The sequence below is a fragment of the Nicotiana tabacum genome, chromosome 7 (assembly GCF_000715075.1).
Source record: "Nicotiana tabacum cultivar K326 chromosome 7, ASM71507v2, whole genome shotgun sequence".
In the NCBI taxonomy this organism is placed as follows: domain Eukaryota; kingdom Viridiplantae; phylum Streptophyta; class Magnoliopsida; order Solanales; family Solanaceae; genus Nicotiana; species Nicotiana tabacum.
In genome coordinates this window covers 27215695-27237051 of record NC_134086.1, presented here as the reverse complement: position 1 = coordinate 27237051, position 21357 = coordinate 27215695, and the positions used below count along the sequence as shown (strand labels likewise).

Genomic DNA, 21357 nt, shown 5'->3' with positions numbered 1-21357 from the left:
TCATGGTGTTAAAAGCAATAATGTTGGATCTCATCCTCTTGAAGGTAAGGCAAGAGGGATGAAGCCAAACCATAGGTGTTTGCAACTATTTTCCTCTTCGTTACCAAAAAACAATATCTTTCTCTTCATCTCCTCTTATCTCTTGATATTGAAATTATACAGTACTTTATTCAAGGTTTGTTCCTGCGACTTAGAATACATCACTCTTTGTTGCAGTGTTGTGGCTAATTTTTGAAATTTTATATGCTTAATACAGGACTATTGCTTACAAAGATCAATTGAAGTCTAATCAATTGAAAGAATATCACTATGCCCTGGTAAATATTTTATCCATTTTCTTTTAATTTGTAAAATGAGTTCATACTTCAACAACGAACGACATTTGATCAGCCAGCAACTGAAGGTTGATTATTTATTAAAGATCAACCGGTAAAAAGTAAATATCAACCATTGCGTATTTTAAGATATAAATTTAAAAGTAATCCAGTCCCGTTCATGAATTATTCAGTCTTAGGTGTTTGTTTCACTTTATTGAATCATTAAATTGTCAGATACTTCATTCTATAGAATACTACAAATTACAAAGGTCTAGGAGACTAGGACCACTGCTGTTTGTTTGCATAATCTACTTTATATCTCAATAATATGTATGCAGAAAGTTGCGATTAGCAAGATGGATATGCAATCAACAAAATATTTGTTGCTGAATAGGTTTACATACATGTTCATCTTAAACTAAATTCATGACTCATAGTGATATACTATCTGTTCTTCCTTCATTATAACCTCTTTTGGCATCATGTATGGTTAAACTTACAGACGTCGGCAATCTTTTAACTTATTTGTAATTCAACTTTAAAAAATTGTTGAAATTTCCTTTTTTAATTAATTGATTAACTTCCTTTCAAGATTTTTAATCTAGAAGTTGAACATTATCCACCACTATTCGATAATGGTGCATATAAAAGAAAGGTTATGGTTTCTTAGATTTGGGTTCGTTTTGTTAATTGAACAGAAAGTGGTGGTTAGTCTCTGTTGGAGACCAAGGACAATCCAAAATCATTTTTTTGAAGCAGGGGATTAGAGGTTCTAACTAGACCTCTTATCCCTTTCATTTTCAAATACAAACTATTTTATTTGTATTATTATTATTATTATTCCTTTTATGTTTTGCTTTAAGACTCCTTTTAATTATACTTACGGAAAATTTGGAAGGCTTCGACACTATAATTTTTTGCTGTGGTGCAGAAAGAGTTCAAAAATATAAAGTTAGAACTAGAGTAGGTTTCCCATTCGGTCAGTTTCTTTTTATATGATATACTTCAGTTTAGTTGGATGTTAAGTTTTAATGATATTAACTGAAATTAAAAGAATCCTATTACTATTTTGACTTTGTGGAAATCGGTAAATATGGCTTCTATTTGTTTATGAAATTTCGTATGTATAGTGTTACCAAACATATATAAAATTAAAAGCTTTTTGACATAATGTGAGATCATTAATTTTTATTAATGTCAATATCAGGGATCTTGATATTGATATCAAGTGTCAATTAAAATTATCAGGATAAATTTCTATTGAAGTATACATGATTTTAAATATGTCGATGCGATATGACAACTTTTTTTTTTTTTATATCAAACAAATAAGTTTCTACTTTCTTACTAAAAATTTTCTTTGATATCGACCGCGCATCGCGCGGGTACGAATACTAGTTATATATAAAAGGAGAGGCAAAGAAAGATTATGATGACAAGTGACATAATTTTAAATTGATATGTGTAAATTTTTTGGACAATTCTCCAACTTTATTGGAGTTTCAAAATTTATTTTTAAAAAAAGTATTTAATGCCTGGCAGTTATTTCGAATTTTTTTAATTTAGAAAAGCCAAAAACTTAACTTCAAATCAGGCAGTCAATTTTCAATTCCAAAAATTTTAGTTAAATTTTTCTTAAAAAGGTAAAAACTACAAACATGGCAGTTAATACTTATCTATATCTATACTATATTAAAAGCACGAAGGCCCTTAACGAAATGTCGTTCGTCTTTTTTACCCTTTTAAAATATAGTTCACATTGGACAAAATAGTCATTAGATCATTCTCCTAATATTTAGAAATAATTATTTAATTATTTTTCTAATATATAGGAGCATTTACTTAATTAGGAGTATTCATTTAATTATTTTCCTTATATTTAGAATTTACTTTTTTTAATTCTAGAATTCCTGTACTTTTCGATCCAAACTAGGAAAGTTTCATCCACTTTGTAAGGTTTTGTTTTATTAATAAAGTTTTTAAAATTTTAACTCCATTCAGAATATATTTTTTAGAATGTATAATGTATAATTAGGTGAATGACGGATAAAACAAATGAATTACAAATATTATAATTCTGTGATTCCACAAAGGTGTTTGTTGAACAAGTTTTATTCCAAAAACATCTAATACTGTACTATAAATTAAAATAATTATTTAATTTTAAATATTTAAAACTTTAAAATTATCTAAAATTTTATTAACATTTTCTATTTGAATTAAGTAGGACTCCTAATATTAGAAATTTAAAATTGAATAAGATTTTGCTTGCGTTGTAATATCTATCTATTTATCTATACTATATTAAAACATAAAGACTTTCATTTAATTTTATTTTATAATTCAAGGCAGATAAATTTAATATTTATATAATTTTTAAGAATTTTATATTCATTGATATGGATACACGCGCAACGCGCGTACTCTATGACTAGTTATATTAAATGCACGAAGGCCCTTAGCGAAATGTCATTCGCCTTTTTTACCCATTAAAAATAGATTCCACAGTGGATAAATTAGTAATTTAATTATTAGTTTAAAATCAATTAAATTATTAATTATTAATTCTTTCCTTATTTAAACCATGTAGAAAATCTAAATATTTTAGGAATTCAAAATCAACTATGATTTTCTTTACATAAATTCTTTCCTTATTTGAATTATGTAATATAATTTTTATTCCTTCCATATTATTTGACTTGATAGTATAAAAAGACTTGCTAATTTGTAGTACTTTGCCAACGATATGTGATTGCTCCTTAGTAGGTGAGTTCTTTTTACTTTTTCCGATCGTTCTATAGAATATTGCTGTTATCTTTGGAGTTTTTTCTTGTTTTAGTTTGTTTTTGCTTTTGTTTTAAATGCTTTTATATGGGTTTTGGAAGAATTATTTTTCATTAATGTCTTTTTCTTTTCTTATTGACCATCCAATTCAACTTTTTAGGAGTAAAAGAATATGCTGATTTTGGATTAAAAGATGTTACACATTTAAAGCCTAATGTAGTTCAATATGGATTTATGTGACTAATCTGCAGGTTTTCTTTCTTAGCCAGAAGATTCTAAAATTTTTGAGGCTACCTTCTTTCCTGTTCTTATTTTACATCCAATTTAATTTTCGTTTAGTAATAAAAAATTATGCCTTTTGAGATTTTGGGTTAAAACTTGAAAGAGAATTTCTCACGTTTGACAAAAAAAAATCCAAACACCATTGTAATTCCTTCTACGCTACAGTCAATTATTTCATACTTAAGATGGCTAAAATTAAGAATTTTGATCAATCTATTCATATATATACTATATTAAAAGCACGAAACCCCTTAGCGATATATTGTTTGCTTTTTTTACCCTTTAAAAACTAATTTCATATTGAATAAAATTGTAATTTAGTTGTTTTCCTATATTTAGGACTTCTAAATCAAATAAAATTTTAGTTATTAAATTTTTCCTTTTTTGAATTAGGTAAGAAATCCTAATATTTAGAACTTTAAATGAATAATATTATTTTTCCATATTTAGATTTTGCAGAAGTTGTAAAAGTATGTATAACAACAAATATATTACCAAGCACACTATTATGATGGATAGTGGTACAAAGTTTATGCGTAGAACAGTGGCTAACACTTTAAAAATTTATCCCATTTTCAAAATCAACTAAAAATTTGTTATCCTTTGAATCATGTGAGAAATTTTAAACATGAATTTTAAATAAATTAGTATTTTAATTATCTAATATAAATTATTTATTTATTTAGAGAAGATGTAACATAATTGTAATCTATTAATTTTAGACGTAATATAATGGTTAATACTTTAGAGAGTTATCCCTTTTTGAAATTCATTGTAATATTATTTATCAAATCATTCATTAATTAACTACGTAAGAAGTCTTAATATAGGACTTTAAAATCATTTAATATTTTAATTATCTAATATAAATTATTTATTTATTTGGATAATATAACATTACTGTAATTCTTTGCATGTGTGTGTCTATATATATATGAACCATAATACACTTGCATATCAAATTTGTGCTACTTTTTAACCCAAAAAATATTTTTATATAATATTTAAATATAAAATTCAATAATTAAAATAAATAACAAAATTTAAAAATATAAAAGATATAAAAGAGGTAAGGAAAAAGAGAGTTCATAAAAGTAGTTGACCAGAGTCAACAACACTAATTATTCTACATATAAAGATTCAAAAGTAAAATATGATCATATTAGTTTTTTAATCCTTTGGAACATAGAATTCATAGTATATACTTATACTATGAATTATTTTCATTTATATTGAGAATAAATAATTAAGTATCTAAATTATATAACTAACTAGCTAAAGAATCCTATTAAATTCTTTTTCAAATTTTCATAAAATAAAAATACATTTTCAAGTTTACAAACTCTTTATTAGGGTACATAAATTTATTTTTATAGAAAGAGCACTAATAGTGAAAGAAATAAAAAAATTAATATAATATAGTATGAGGGTCAGATTGATAAAATGCAAATTTGAAGTAATAAATATGAAATAGTAAAAGATAAGTTGTATTCTATTTGAGTTGTCCTAAATTAACTTTTTCTTTGTTTGCATTTATTCCAGCAAATGACCGGTCCATTTTCTTTTATATATTAATTATTTGTTCTAAATTGTTAACTAAACGTTAGTCAATTTTAGATTTTGTATTGTCATGTGTCAAATTAATATTTAAGAGCTATAAGCTAAACTTCTCATTTCCAAAACTCTAAAGATCAAAGATTAAATTTCTTGATATATATTATTCATCAAATCATTAAATAATAGTTTGAAAAATATATTTATATTATTTATTTTCAGTACAATTTTCTTAAAGATTCTCGTAAAGTCCTCAATATCACAATAAGGCATTTGTAGAATTTAATGGGATATGATTACTTCCTTTATTGAGCTATAGCTGGATAGGGTCAACATTCATTATTTTTAGGAACTTATAATTTTTTTAAACTTTTATAACTCAAATACATTATTTGATACTCCCTCCGGTCCAATTTAATTAATTTTTTGGTTTAGTAGTCCATAATATATAATTTTTTCAGGTATCAAGAAGGAATTAAATTTTTTTTTTTTGAAAATTGCCTTTGTAGTATTTGTTGTATTTGAACAAATTAAGATTAATATGGTCTTAAGATTAATATGGTCAGTTTTATTGTTAATTAATGTTCAAAGGTGAATTTTTTAATATCAAACAATAAAAAAATCAATTAAAGTGGACCAAGAGGAGTAATATCTATGTGATTTTTTAAACTTATGTACTTATCAAAAGCTCCTACCCTAACCTTAGCGAAATGTTGTCCGCTTTTTTTTACCCTTTAAAATAGAGTTTACACTCGACAAAATAATCATTTAAATTTTCTTCTAATATTTAGGAGTTTTAAATCAACTAAAACTTTGAAGTGCTATATAAGAAATCCTAATACGTAGGATATTAAAATTAATTAAATCTTTACCTTATATAAATTAAAATATTCATTTATTCTTTTATTTATGTAAAACAAGCAAGGGAAGTTTAGCATCAAGACAATGTATATAGCAGCAAGGTCTCAATTTCAGAAAGTTACATGGAAGAATCTTGTGCTGGGAGATGTTACTATATCAAGGCATCTATTTATTCTGTGGCTAGCTCTCAACCAAAGGTTAGCAACAGTGGATAGACGGGCAAAATGAAAGATTGATGTGCCGAAGGAATGTGTTATGCACTAGCCAGAAAGAAGAGACGTTGGATCACCTTTACTTTGAATGTGCTTATGCTAGATCAATATGGGCTGCATTAGTAGGCTGGTTGAAAGAAAAGCACAATGTTGGAAGCTGGGAACAAGAATTAAAATGGCTGATCAAGAGGATAAACAATAGCAGATCACGAGCTCAAGTTCTCACATTTCTATTTGCAGCAACAGTTTATTACACATGGATGGAGAGGAACAAAAGAAGATTTCAGAACCAGTGTATTACATATGCAGAAAGAGTTCGAGAAATAGCCTTGCAGCTGCATATCAAAGGCCAGAACATGAGCAAATGGAAGTCAATGTTAGAACAGTTAAATAGATATTCTAGCGGAAACAATGTATAAATCACGAAGAGATTAGAAAAAGTACATAACTGTAGTTATGAAAATTAAGAATTATAAATCACGAAGAGCTAGATCTTTATAAATCACGATTATTCATAGCACGATTATAAATCACGAAGAGCGGAAACAATTATTCATAGCACGATTATAAATCTCAATATTTATGTAACTAAAATAATGTACAATTTTCTCAATATTCTTCTTAATTCTAACAAAATATATAGATAATTCAACTGACCATAGTTCTAACTTCTAACAATTTCTCAATATTTATGTAACTAAAATAATGTACAATTTTCTCAATATTCTTCTTAATTCTAACAAAATATATAGATAATTCAACTGACCATAGTTCTTAATTCTAACAAAATATAAAGATACTTTCAACGTTAATTCTAACAAAATATAAAAGATGAATAAATTATTATTATAATCTTATTATTACTTTCTTTATAACAAATTCCGCTAATTAATCGCACAAGACAAAAGATAATCACTTAACTTGGTGAATTGGATGTAAAACGTAAATAAGATGTCTGAGGTAGGTGGGCCGAAAGTTATTCTTTTATTAGGCTTGCTAAATCGATTAACTTCAACATTGTAAAAAACTTACCCTTATTTATATATTTATTTATTTTATAGCTCAAAATAATATTTAATAATATTTACGTAATCTTTATGGATTGACGTGATGCACACGTGCAACGCACGTACACTAAAACTAGTTATAAAAATCTTTAAACCATGTTTCTGCCAATTCCAAGAGTTCTATTTTAAACTTTATTTATATTCTTAATACTTATTGTTACTCTTTACACATATATATGAAAAAAGGGGGAAAAAAAACACCCCAAAATTAAACCACGGATATATGTATAATTCCCAAACGTGGGATTGTTATAACAATCCTAATCTACTTCCACGTTCTCCACTTCTACGCACTTCTCTCTTTACTCTGCTCCACAACTTTTGAAGGATGGGTTCACCAGTTCATCGAATCTTTCTGATATATTGGAAGATACAGTTTAATAAATCTCAACTTCCCGAGGATTTCATGATCATTCTTCTTCTATTTGGTAGATTTGCGTGGATGTAAATATGGAAGGAATCTCCATGGCCAGCAAAACACGCTCCCAAACATGGAGATCAATGTTAGTGAGAAACAGAAACTATTTTATGGATAAGTAATGTTTATGACAAAGATAGTAATGTTTATTCGGTATTTTTAACTCTGCTTGTGTACATTCAATTTTCTGAACCTATTTTCCTTTTTCAAGTCCAAGTATGACTGCGTAAGACAAAAGTATAGTTATTATGATGATTTCATAATTAATGATGAAGATGGATTTCACTTACCGTAAAATATTGATAGTTAAGTAATTTGAAGTAACACATTCACAGTTTACTCCAAATATCATAGAGGAGGAAACTGGACGAGAATTAATTTTTGAAGCCTGATAAAAGACCAGAAAATTTCTAAAGTAGAATGCCATAATTGAAATAGAGATAGTAAGCGTTTGGCCTATCTTGAGTTTTTTCCTTTATTAACTCATTCTCTATTTTGAGGGGTAAATTCTATAGAGACTCTATTCATATGTAAATTAGTCAAGTTGCGCATGCTTATAGGCCTTGGTGCAACTCTGAATGTTGCCAAAACAACAAAGGGCTCAAGTTTAGCTGCTTTTGGATTGGGAATTGTAGGCCTAGCTCTGAGGCTTGCTATTACTACATGACAATTCCTCCTATCTATTTGAATATGTTATCTCCAAAATAAGTGTTGAAGTACTAAATTGATCGCATCCCATTTTAACAGGTTGCAGAAGGAACAAGCGTTGAAGGTTCTTCAAGAATTATTGGTGCTCATTTGAATGCTAGCACTTTGAGCTAGGTAAAATATCTAAATTTGTGTGCTCTTACTTGAACTTTAGAATTTTTAATTTTTCTATCTATTGACCTTTGTTTATATCCTTAGCCATCCTCTTATTTAAAAAATAAAATTGCTCATGTTCTTCTGTAGCAAAAAAAATTGGTGTGGCATAATTTGTGAACCCAAAGGACTATAACAAATCAGTACAAGAGGTGCACATATATGCTTTTATCTCCTAATGTATCAGTTTATATTAGCAAAAAATTAAGTGAAAGTTTATCATCCCTTTCTAAATTTCTCAAATGTTTGATACGTAATTGCTGAGATGATTGATGGCGGAGTGAAGGGTAAGTAAAGGAAGTATTCCGTAGTTTTAGATAGCGAAGACACTTATTTCAACAATATATTTATGTCTGAAGGAACTAATTATATAGGATAATACATAGTGATAGGTGTGATTAATTAAATAAGTGTTTTTTAATCAAAATTACTTCATGCTTTTCCTAATGTTACCTTTTTAATGGAGTAATGGACAAATGGGCATAAAACTCCACTTAAAAGGCAGAAAAGTGCCTCTATAGCAGTCATATTGCATAGCCATTAGGTGATGAAAGAGAGAATTAAAGGGTTATGTGATTCTGAATATGATGCAATAGCGTAAAGGTCTTTGAATATTGAACTGTTTATGCATCACATAATAGGAAGTTGCACCTATTAAAGAAAAGTACTGAAAAGTGATATAGTATAAGAAAGGAGATCTCTAGATCTAAAATGTGGAACCCAGCAGCAGAACAATAACCAGCTGGGGTCTAAATTTATAAGATTATTTGCTGAAGAGAAACTTTAGTAAAACACCTGATCGTTACTAGGTGTAGGGTAGCTAGAGGATAGGTGGCGATTCATATCAGTAAAAGCATAGAAGAAATAAATAAGTTGTGTACTGCAGTAGTAGCTAAGAGAGGAGAATATACTAGAATTTCACATAGAATGCCTTAGGTATAACCTCCTAATGTGAGATTGCACTTCCAAATTGGTACGGCAAATTGACTGGGTAATTTTTGCTCTGCCGCTTTCATGTTTCCGTTGTAATTCTTTTAACTTTTTATTGTCCTTGATGTTAACAAAGATGTTATGGCAGATCAGCAGAGAACATAGTTGGATTGCCATAAAATATAATTTCAAAATCATATAATTATTTTTTGTATTTCGTTATGGCGTTTTCCTTAATTATATTGCATACCAATCTTTTTTTTTTAATTCAAAGGATGTATTTTATTGATGATAAAAGAATAAAGTATACAAAATAGAGGACATCCGACACCCTTCACCTACAGGGCCGGAACATTCTGCATCCCAAACAAGTACGTTGGACTTCAAAGTCAGCTCTAAAAAATTTTTATGTAAAGGGGGACTATACATAAGATCCCTTTCCTATATATATATATATATATATATATATATATATATATATATATATATATATATATATATATATATATATATATATAAGGGGAGATAAAAAAGGTATAGCCTATCCAAGTTTCTGTCCTTTTGAAAGGCATTATGTAAATGTCTCCTTCTAAAAGAGGGGAATTGAAGTCTATCCATGTTGTACTCTCCTCTTTAAGTAATATTAATATGGAGGGTACACTATGAGAACAATGTTATTTATACTTTTTTTTTAATTTCCTGCAAAAATTAAAAGGAATTTTTACTTCCTATAGCAAACGTTAACACCTTATTTATTTTAAATAAATACCATTTAAATAAATTATATTCTGTAGATATCTTTTAAGGTTTATAGCAAAATATTTAATTTTGGTTACCTCCTAGCCCTAAGCCACTAAATATGCTAATCAGTTACAATATTTTCTTTCTCTCTCTACTTTGATACATCCCATTCTCTTCCCCCATCCCATTAAAATTTCTAATTCTCTTCCTCTTCTTTGTCTAGCCAATGATTCTTTCCCTTTCATAAAACAACCAAAATCCTTACAAAATATTCGAAGACCAAGAGGAGTAAACGATAATCATGTGTTACGAGGTAAGTGTTTGGCTTGTGGAAAGACCAGTTGGGGTGGTTGTGGAAGACATGTTCCTTCAGTTTACAACCGAATCCCAGAAGGACAACACTGCCAGTGCAAGGATTGGCCCGGTGTCAAAACCACTGGTGACAGCGAGGGTTCTGTCTCCGACGGCGGCGGGGATTATAACCCTAAAGAAAATATGCAGATGCTCATCATGAATTTGAAGTATTTGAAACGCAAGACCCATCCCCTCCACCATATTGTTATCTAAAAATTTCATTTCTTATTCATGTTTTCTTTCTTCTACTATTCAAACTCATGCTCAAAGTTTTTTTTTTCATTGTAATTCAATGTATCTCATTGTATTCCATGTATTTCATTGTATTCACTACCTTTTCTTCTCATTGTATTTCAATGTATCCCGCTGTATTTTATGTATTTCATTGTATTCACTGTCTCGCTATATGCCATGAATGTATTCATAAGTTTTTTTTAATTAATATAATTTATATATTCAGATGTATTATATAATTTCTCTGAAGATTGCTATGTTTTTGAGGTATTTTTTCGGTTGAGAATCTTTTTTATAACTGAAAATACAAATTTTGTGTGTTATAATTGAGTTTGTTGAGTTATATTAGGAGTTTATTATGTTAATTGATTATCTTTCCCATTTAAAAATAGTGTAATTCCCTATTTCACGCCGTGAATACTGTCGAATATAGTCGAATACAATAATCTATCCAGCTGTAATCCCATGTTTCACTCCATTAATACAGTCGAATACACTCGAATACAACAACTGATTAGCTGGACTTTCCCTGATTCACGCCTATTTTTGCTACTGTATTCATGAATACAATAGCTTAAATACATCAAATATATCTTATAACCACATAAAAGGTATCTATAATCCGTAATATAGCAAATGGTATCTATAAATGGCTAATTACTACTAAAAGATAGTGCTTTATGAAAATTTCCCAAAATAAAATGCTTATCTGGATGACTAAACTAGCCACTACTATAATGCAATTATTGTCATTTTGTTCTTTAACAAATTCTTACCTATATTTTTTGTTGTGGTTCGATGTTTAAGTTTTGAACTTTTTGTCAATATCTTCAAAGAAATAATATGGTAAGCTCTCTTCTTTATAAATCTTCATTTCAATGTAGGTCATATTATATGAAGAAGATTATAGCATGCCCATAATATAATTTTTTTGTAGGCTACAAATTTATGAAGCTTATTAATTCCTATCTTGCATTAGAATTCTCTTTATGTAAGGATGTAAATTTGACAACTTTGTACTATTTTGCACTTTGGATTTCTGCAAACAATTTTTCTATATATAATTTTTATGTCGTATACCTATAGTCTTTTAAAAGGGGTTTTTAGTGACCAAATAGAATATAATAGTGTCAGTGAGCACCTTATATAATTCAATATATAAGAGTCACCTGGAGGGAATACTGGAGTCGGGACAGTAAGCAACAAAAGAATTGAACCAGCACTAAACGTTCTGCAAGCTTACTATAAAAGTTCTTAAAAAGGTTTCACTGTTGGTTGACAGCTAGAGATGCAAACGTTTGGTTTTTAACATCCTCTCAATTTCAGGATTGAGAAAATTCGGATGAGGATTATATAGATAATATATGATCACCAAGGACTTGGGGTGTTATTCTTTTCATTCAGCTTCTTCAACTTTTTCTTTGATTTTCTTTGTTATATATATATATATATATATATATATATATATATATATATATATATATATATATATATATATATTTGCATTTACTACTATATTTAAGAAGACAACAACTTATAATTTTGTGTTTGTTGTTTCTAATTTTTGGATATCTTTTGTACTGTTTGCAGTAGTCCAATTGGATGATATGGGGTGTTCCCTGCCTCTCCATGACCTTACTTGACATTCCGAGGAAGCTACCATATGCCCACTGAAGTTGTGGACTGAAAATGAGGTTAAACTTATGGTTGCAATTGAATCCTATCATCCCTCAATTATAGTTGTTTAACCAAAAATCTGAGTCTTTGGTCAAAGCTAAAAAGAAATTCGGGTTACTGATAATCAGAAGACAAAATAAAATACTTTTGAGAATGATGGTAAAAAAACAAATAGTTGTGTATTTCAATGAATTCTCAATAGTATTCTGTGTCCTTACAAATGATGATACTTCTTCCTTTTATAGATAATTCTAGGTAAAGGAATGAAGCCTCAGCTTTAATGATATAATTATGAGTAATAAATGACATTAAATAAGTCGTTATACAATCATTCCTATTAAATACCAATTTTGTAACGTATCAAGTATTTAATAATGAATTTGGACTCCTTTCTGTCATCAGATCTTTGTCTTCAATGCCTTCTAATCCGTTGGCTGTAAATAATTTAAATTGGTACGAGACTCGTATCTATACGTCGTCTCGTGCCTATTTAAATTCTTCTTCCCGTGATTGTCTCCATCCGTGCCTCTTAGTCAATTGTTGCGCTTTGACCATTTAACTAATCCACGTGTCATGCCACATCATCTTTAATATAAACTCAGTTTTTTTCCAATACAGATAGTCCCCCCACTTTCCTTTTATTTATCAATTAAATAATTGGGAAGTGGATCTTCATGAAAAAGGAATTTTTGCCACAATTAATGCTCATGACAGTATTAACGCCTCAGTAGTCTTTTCCATTTAATGTTCTGCCCATGTGTCATTTTCTAATTGATTCCTCTATTCACACCCTTTTTCGAGACTTCTTCATTCTCACTATTTACGAAGTGATAGCTGCCTTTATTATAGGCTTTCCATCATTACACTTCTAAGGTTGACGGTTCCCATTTTACACATAACTTTTTCTTCCTTTGTCTTCTTCACAAATCTTCAACACACACTTCCTTCTTAACAATGTCTTCTTCAAACCCTAACCGTAAAAAAGTTCCAATTCTAGATCAATTCCCCAACGCCCCTGTTAGACACAGAAGAGGCGGAGGAGGTAGGCTTCGAACAGGGTTAGAATCTACTCGAGGCGGCTCCTCTGGTTCTTCTTCAAGGAGTTCTATCCCAAAGGCCCCTTCTTCTAAAAGTAGGGAAATTCTTGATTCTTCTCAAGAACCCTCAGTTGATGAAATAGTTCCCAGCGATTTGTCTTTTGAAAGTGACAAAACGTCTCTTCAAAAACAAATTGCAAATTTAGAAAAAGCCGATACTTACTGTGAGCACGTAATTTTTGCCTTACGAAAACTACTCCAAAATAAATCAAAAAATAAAATAAATTTCTTTTACTGTGTAATTCTTGAATTTGCGTGGTGTTAAATATTTGTGTTATGTCCGTAAATGTTTACTTTGTCATAATAAAAATGAAAATTAAAATAAAATACATGTTGCATGCATATAGGATTTAATTATGCATTTGAAAGATAATTTAAATAAAATCACAAAAAATATGCATTCGTTCTATTTTTAAATGTGTCGTTATGTGATTAATGATTTATCTACGTGTTAATGGTTATTTAAAGATAATTAGTATTATTGTAATGATAATTTTGTTTTTATAATTTTTGATTAGGATTTTATTAATTAATAATAAAATATAATAAAATAAAATAAGTTGTAAAATAAAAATTGGACCTGGATTAAAATCCAGGCCCAAAACCAAATTACTCCCCCTTCAGCCCAATTCAGGCAACCCAGGCACCGGTCCAAATCAAACGAGTCAAAACGACATCGTTTGATTGTAGTTTATCAGGGACCGTTGGATCAAAGCCAACCAACGGCTGAGATCCCACGAACCTTAACCCATATCCATTACCCGACCCAGTGCCCCGATTCAGCCCGACCCCAGCAGTAAACCAAACGACACCGTTTGGCTAAGTGAACTAATCCTGGCCATCTATTCTCATTGATCCAACGGTCAAGATTAATCCACCCCACCCCTATATAAGGACCAAAACCTTACCCCGGCCCCCCTAGCCAAACCCCCCCCCCCTCCTTCCCTATTCATCGTCCCTACCGAAACTCACCCCTAACCCTAGCCGCCCTAGGATCCCACCGCCTGAAACCCGGCGGCAACAACGCCGCCGGTCACCAAAATAACACCCTAGAACCCCCTGAACATCCTCTATCCAGATATGCTAGCCACTTGGCTCGAATCTTCTTGAAGGTTCTCGAATCTTCATTTGAAGATTCGAGCCGAGTTTAGATCTAAACCAAACAACCCCTAGTTGACACCATAGTACCCCCTAGCATGCCTTGTTATGGATCTGATGTTTGTTTGGCTCGAATCAGTTCCGAGCTTCTCGAATCTTCTTTTGAAGATTCGGACCAAACAAGAACAAACTCAGATCCGTTCTAAACTGACACCAAATGACCCCTAGGCTACCCTCACCCTTGTGTCGTATTTAGTCCCCCTCGAATCTGACCAGAAATGGTTAAGTCCCAAATCGAACCTTCAAGAACCCTAGAAATACCAGACTTTTGGATTCTGTTCACTTCAGACGAAAGATTGAGGTTTAATCGACCTTAGTCAAAGTATTTTCAATAGAAAATACTTCGACTAAGGTTTGTTTGATTTCAAACAAAGTCCAAATCCAAGTTGAGTTGAGTCCGGTTGAATTTGAAGGTTTTGAGGTAATTTCTGTTTCTTATGTGCATTCTACGTGTATTCTATGTTCGTTTCATTAGTTTGTTTAATTTTTCATAATTTTTCTAGTCAAATTTTGTTATACTGTCCCCTACCCGTCTACTTGATTCTAAATGTGAATTATTTCTGTTGATTGTGATTATGTACAATGTGTGTAATCGACTCGATTAAGTTCGTCGATTAGTTGTATTGTGAATCTTGCTTCTGAAAATGTTGACTGAGACAACCTGTTTTGAATAGATTATTTTGCTATAACCAGTTAATTAGTTATTGTTAATCAGTTGGTTCTTGTTTAATAAACCAGTAAATTCAAATGAATGCTGTGTATGTGTTGATTTCTGAGCATTGAGTTTCAGGGCATTGTCAGTATATTGACAATGCTCCTGTATTTGTTTGCTTTTTGGTTCAGTTTTGAATCTCAGTTGAAATAATCCTGCATATTCTGTGTAATGTTAGTGTGTGTTATTCAGGTTCAAGTATTCAATTGAAAATCATCTATTTAAATTCAACTCTTGTGCATAAATGTGATGTACTGTCTCAAATCATAGGATTGGTTATAACTGCTTAAACAGATTTTAAAATCTGTATTGTTAGATTCTGAATTTAAGGCAGTAATAACAGTAATTACAGTAGGAATTCTGGGACATTTTTGGGACAGAACAGTAAGGGTAATGTGATAGAATAGTGGACTGAAAGTGGGATGTTAATGGCTATAATTTAAGATACTAATGGGGAACAAGGGATAATAGGCTGCTGAAAAACAGGATAATAGCACTCAATAGGATTTAAAGTATTCAAAAGTAGTTTTAATGGAAAACTTTCTGATTTTAAAAGGAGAAAAGGGTCCATGCAGCACTAGAAGGGTACAGGACAGCCCTGTATAAATAGAGGGGGATTGGGACTGATTTAGGAAGAGATTTTTGAAAGAGAAAAATCTGAGAGAGCTCTTTTAAGAAAGAAAAACAAGGAAAAAAGAGAGCTTTCAGGCAGATTTTAAGAGAGAAAAAGATCAGTCTTTGAGAGAGAAAGAAAGGAGAGAAAGACATAAAGAAAGAAAGGAGAAGAAAAAATCAGATTTTAAGAGGAGAGTTTAAAAAAAATAGGAAGAAGAAAACAGAAACAGAAAAAAGAAAATATAGTCAGAAACAGGAATCCGAAACAGGAAGAAATTGAAATCTGAAAAAATGTTATCCTTCTAGAATCAGTCCGTTGTTTGTGCAATTATTTTTGTGTGAATATTATTCAGTTTGAATCTGAAATCTTTCCCTCAAGTTTCTGTCACTGTTCATCTGGGTTAACGGGTCTTGTTCAGACTTGCTGTGTTATCGGTACATTCTACTGATTTTGTTATTGCTGCTACTGCTGAAATTTACTCCTTCTACCTTCATTTTCAGGTACATGTCTTTTAAATTTTATGTTGGAAAGAGATTCAACATGACTAATCAATGAAGCTTGAATTGCAATTCTGTTTTCCATTTGTCCAAGTTCATCAGTTTAAATTTCATTTTTGTTTCATGTTAGTTAATTAGTAGTGAATTCAATTTGATAGCTATGAGTTAATTGTCTTACTTTGAAATTCGTATAAAGCTTTGTAATAATGTTAGCCCTTCATCTCATTAGTTTAGTCATGTTTGAACTGTCAAGGTAGGAAACATGACATAAAGATTGGCCATTAACTAGGCCTTGTGGCGTTGTTAGTTGAATAAAGAATAGCGTGAAAATGCCAAAACCATATTGCTAGTTTATTCTGATACCTGATTTAGTTGTGGAAGGAATGATATAAGTTGTACGTTCTTATGTGGCATAATAACAGGTATCTATAGAACCATTAGTGGATGGTAAGTTGAGTTGTTATGGCTCATTATGATGTTAAAGTGCTATGAATGTTTCAAGACATACAAATATGTGGCATGTAAGGCAATGTTGTTAATCAATTTGTATAATAATTCCCTCTCTTATCAATTTGATGCCTACTTACCATCCTAAATAAATAATTAGGCCTATTAGATTAAAAGCAAGTATATGAGAATAAGATGAGATATACAAATTGCAACACTTTATATCAACGACAATTAGAAATAGGACTTGCACTAAATAGAAATAATAAAAGTTCTTGAAAAATATTCTTCCCTTTATAAATCATTTTTAGTTTCATATACAATTCATTATTGGGCATATAGATATATATGTTGTATTTGCCGAAAATAGTGTTAATCATATTTTTACGCTTTTCTTTGAATTTGAATAGTCTGGCTGAATATAATTTATATCCGGAAATTATAATCGACGGGTAACATTTACTAAATTGCAAGTTCTTTTTCAAGAATTCAAGGGTATCTTAAATGGAGATTTCTCATGATATAATAAACAATTTGGGGAAAAAGGCCATAATACTATTAACAAAGATTTTGTGCAATCAGGGATGCGTTCGCGCACCCTGATTATATTAAAAAAAAGCAAATTCAGATTATGCGCACGCGCAATTTCGAGCGAATATTTTAATAAAAATGATTTCTCCGCGGATGTCAAAATAATTTCATATAACCCGAGGTGTGCAGTTCATATTCCTTACTCAGGATTTCTGGTTCGCAGAATAATAAACAGAGTCATATTCTCCTCGATTCAGGGATTAAAATTGGTGACTTGGGACGCCTTAAAATTCCCAGGTGGCGACTATGAAATAATTAAATAAATCCCGTTTCGACTGTCCTTCAATTGGAGAAAACTCCACACGCGCCCCGCGGGCGCGGTAAAAAGGAGGTGCGACAGCTCTGGCGACTCTACTGGGGAACTGCAGTGTAAACTGTAACCCAGAGCCATTGGTTCAGGGTTTAAAGAATTCGAGCTTAAAATATCTGTGTTAATTGGCTTTATTTACTATATGATTTTCAACTGTCTATATGCTAATATGCTAAATGTTGCTTTTTACCGCCTTAATATTATTTGAATTGTGAATATATACAACTTCTACGAAACCCCCTTCTTTCTGAGTCTTCTGAATTTATGGTGTACACGTGCGCGTGACCCACCTTTCTGTTAAAGCCATACCAAATAAGACGGAGTTGGGACAAGTAACTAGGCCGGGCAGACTTTCGTGCTCCCGGTACGTTGCCCCCGCTTCGGCTCAAACTGTTTGTTTGGGTAAGCCAGGTTTAGAACAATCAACCTCAGGTTTTACACTTAGAATAACTCAGCCATGTACCGGATCCCTAGTAGGAACGAATATTTGCATCATATACATTTGGCCTTGGAGACTCAACACAGGGGTTGGGTCTGTCTAGGACAGGTGAACCCGAAACAAAAAGACCATCCTGATGCATCCTACTTGCTACTTGTGCATTCATTTGCCTCGAACATGCTTGTTGACCAGCTTAAACGAAATCATGGTGAGAAGAGAGGAATAAAATGGGTTGTTTTTTTTTAAATAAAGATATTTAATAAATAAAATGATTTTTTAGTGTAAATTTTCAAAAAAAATATAAAATTCTGAAAATAGTTTTTTTTTATTTTCAAAATGAGTCTTAACTCTATTAAATTAAACTTCAGATACAAAATGAGCACCACACAAAGCCCCTCATCCACGAGTACAGAAGAATTTCTCTTTCAGCTTCAAATGTGGTGGTATGATTTAGGCGAAGACGGTCAAAAATGGGTCGTCAAGCATTTGGGAAATCTCACGGACATTATGAAAGTTAAACCCCGTGATGATCTGATTGCGGCGTTAATAACTTTTTGGGACCCTGTTCACAATGTCTTTCGTTTCTCTGACTTCGAGCTAACTCCTACATTAGAGGAGATAGCTGGATATGCTGGTTTTGACGGAAGTCTAAAAAATCAAAGCCTGATATTCACAAAGGCTCCTTCGGTACTTCGTTTCTTCGGTCTTCTGAACATTAGCAGTAAAATCAGGAAAAGCAATGTCATCAATGGATGTTGTTCCTTCAACTTTTTGTATTCAAGGTTCGGAAAGTCAGATGAGTTCGAAATTCATGAGAAAGGCCTTACTAACAAGCAAGACAAAGACACTTGGCAGATTCACCGTCGCTTTGCCTTCATGGTGGCTTTTCTAGGAATCGTGATCTTCCCAAACAAAGAGCAAACAATTGATAGTCGCACCGCAAAAATTGTGCAAATCCTCACCACCAAAGAAAATCACACCCTTGTCCCCATCATTCTATCAGACATTTATCGGGCTTTGACTTTATGTAAATCAGGAGCAAAGGTCTTCGAAGGATGCAAAATTTTGTTGCAAATGTGGGTAATGGAACATCTCCAACAACAGCCCAAGATCATACAGTATGGGTCAAACAATGATAATTGCATCGAGAGCTATGAGGAAAGAACAAAAAATTATCAGGCTCCAGAAGGAATAGAAGCATGGGTATCTCATCTAAAGGCTTTAACGGCAAATCAGATTGAATGGACTTTGGGATGGCTCCCGATGAGGGAAGTAATACACATGTCAACCTCAAATAGTTATCTACTACTATTGGGATTGAGAAGCATTCAGCCGTATGCGCCACTAAGAGTCTTAAGGCAACTAGGGAGATATCAAGTAGTTCCTGATGATGAAGATTTGAGTATGCAAGTAATCGAATTACACCCAGAAGCTACTATTCCCGAGGCTCTACTTCAGCAGATGTGGAATGGATGTCGATACTTAAAAAGTGATACTCAAGTCCCAGACACTACAAAGGGTGAGATAAATCCTGGATATGCAAGGTGGTTTGAAAAACGGTCTCGCGTGGATGATGTACCAGAGCCTGAGCTAAGAAGGCCAACAAAAAGACCCCATGTTCAAAACTTCAATGATAAAATCCAAGAGCGGTTGATCTGGGGAGAAAAGGAAAAAGGGTACAAAGCAACTATCCATGCCCTAAAAGAAAATCTGAGAAGCCTCAGTTTGGAGAAAGATTTGCAAGCACAAGAAGCCGAAGGCGACAAGAAGAGTCTAGCTTGTGAGAATGAAAATCTTCATGCTCGATTCCAAAAAATGAAAAGAGTTTCTGAAACACCAAAGAGGAGCTGGAAGGATCAAAAAACCATCGCCAATCTTTTTGAAAGAATGCAAGATTATGATTATATTCTTGCAGAAAACGAAAGGACGTTGAGCAAAGCAAAAGAAAGGATCCAACGATTAAACGAAGAAGCCATGTCTAATAAGGAACGCCAAGATAGGCAATCCGAAAAAGACAGGGCACAATTCAAGAAGGAAAAAGACCATTGGATACGATCAGAAAACCAGCTTCGTGCACAACTAGAAGAGGCAAGAAGATGCAACAGAGAACATCAACAAGCAGACCTCGACAGAGAAAGAGCGCAAGCAAGATTAGAGCAGGCCAGACTCCGAGCTCTGTTAGAATCAGCTCTAGATCGTGAAAACCGTGTCATAGATATAGCCACCACTCGTCAGCAGCAATTGCAAGACCAAGACCAACGTCTTCAAGGTTTCAGGGCACAAATCCACGACCTGGCAGTCTTCACATCTCAAAGTTATGTAAACTGCCAAGGAATGGATTATGAAAGGTTTACAGAGCATGCGCCCACTTTTGCTCGTCATCTAGCAATGGAGTTGGAAAGAATGTATCGTACGCTAGGAGGCCATCCAGGTCAAGCCCCGCATTGAGCAGATAATCCAATATTTGACAACAAAAATGGAAAGTGGGGCATGTTGTGAGATGTTAAGAATTGTATCTTTTATTTTGATTTAAGTGTGTGTGTTTCAAACCATTTTCTTAAAAGTTTTCAAATGTAATTCCATCTTTGTATAATGAATAAAAGTGATTGCCTTTAGTCCGAACTACGCAAGGTCTGATTCATGTAAGGGCATGATACGTAGGCAATCTCTATAAGATTCGACCACCACGATAAAAGACATATATAATAAATAAAAGTGAATAACAATAAAAATTTCAAGAAAGCTGGGACAACACAAGCAGCCGAGCAAATGCATAATAGAAAGGGATTATTTGTCTAGGAGCATTGCATCTCAACGTGTGATTATATATGTGTTAAACTCTCAAAACTAACAAGTTTGTTCATTTTCAGAATTCAAGCATTTAGTTTCTCTAAAGAGTATACTGGCATATTATCACTATCACACAAGATCAAAAGGACCAATACCCGAAAGTATGTCTATCCCAGATGTTGACACAGGTATGGAGCTAGAGGAGATGGATGCCGGGAAAATGAAAGAAGAGATGTTTAAACTCAAGCAGCAAATGGCTGAGATGTACCAAGCCTGGTCTACAGGACAGTTACCCCCATCTTACCCAAATAATCCTGCTCCATCAATGACCCAAACTCAGGATAATATTACCACTGAATTACCCCCAAACTTCCCCATTTACCAGCACTACCGAGGCACCACCTCTCA

General features: G+C 32.0%; 1 long non-coding RNA gene across 1 annotated transcript; it reads left to right on the top strand.

Annotated features, from left to right (window-relative positions):
* The first annotated feature begins 7396 nt into the window (after positions 1-7396).
* Positions 7397-10757, top strand: LOC142182518 (uncharacterized). The gene is made up of 3 exons (XR_012711325.1): positions 7397-7580; positions 8243-8317; positions 10251-10757. It is a non-coding gene; the product is annotated as an uncharacterized LOC142182518 (long non-coding RNA).
* The last annotated feature ends 10600 nt before the right edge of the window (positions 10758-21357 follow it).